This window comes from Austrofundulus limnaeus, unplaced genomic scaffold (assembly GCF_001266775.1).
Source record: "Austrofundulus limnaeus strain Quisiro unplaced genomic scaffold, Austrofundulus_limnaeus-1.0 Scaffold418, whole genome shotgun sequence".
NCBI lineage: Eukaryota > Metazoa > Chordata > Actinopteri > Cyprinodontiformes > Rivulidae > Austrofundulus > Austrofundulus limnaeus.
The window spans coordinates 394117-394937 of record NW_013952820.1 but is presented as its reverse complement, the minus strand read 5'-3'; the positions used below and the strand labels follow the sequence as shown (position 1 = coordinate 394937).

The 821-nt window shown below is 36.1% G+C and overlaps 1 long non-coding RNA gene across 1 annotated transcript; it reads right to left on the bottom strand.

Annotated features, from left to right (window-relative positions):
- Positions 1-437: 437 nt before the first annotated feature.
- Positions 438-821, bottom strand: LOC106529012 (uncharacterized). The gene is made up of 2 exons (XR_001311575.1): positions 746-821; positions 438-531 (listed from the first exon to the last, which is right to left on the bottom strand). It is a non-coding gene; the product is annotated as an uncharacterized LOC106529012 (long non-coding RNA).

Below are 821 nucleotides of genomic sequence, written 5' to 3'. Positions count from 1 at the left end.
GTTTAATCCTGTTCATATATCTAAAAATAAATTATTTTGGAAATACGTTCAGGTCACAAGTTTTCATTTCTCATTCATGATCAGAGTGGGTATTTCATTAGTGTCTGGGATTTCATAATGCAAGATCTTGAGGGATTATTTTGTGAAATTGGGCTGGTCCTAATTTCATAGGGTGGTCTCTTACATACTTTCTTTTCAAGTTGTCCCACTTCTTTTTGGACTTTACCCTGCAGGCCCATCTTCTCCAGAATTGTCCTTATAACATACACAAAAATAAGTGAAGACGAAACATGTAAGCTGTCAATCCGTTCTTGTAAAAATAGTTTTCATGGCAGAACACAAAAGGAAGGCCAGTGGAACTCCATTGAAAGTATACTCCATTTAAGATCACAGGTTATAAGTATTTTAATAACTATTATGATACGTTTATTCTTGTACCTCCATCCCACAGCGGCTGAATTCTTACACCCCGTGAAGAGGTGTTCATTTTTTCCCTCAGCTTTATAAAAGCTTCTGTCTGCTCCTTGGACCCTAAAAAATAGCAAATAAAAAGTCTCAAATTAAAAACTAGCTTAGTTAGCGGGAATACACGAAAAACTAAAGGACCCGCCATATGAGCTCATTCACGATATATCTGAGATAAATATTATTTTAAAACATATATGTGCAAAGGACTAACGCCTAACAATACAGCCGCTTTTTGTTTTCTATTTTTTACCGTCAGATTTTAATATACAGTACTTACATTTAAAACTGTACTCCTCCATCGCTTCGACTCTCGGTTGGTCCGCCATTACAAGAAAAAAAGAATCTCCGGTCGG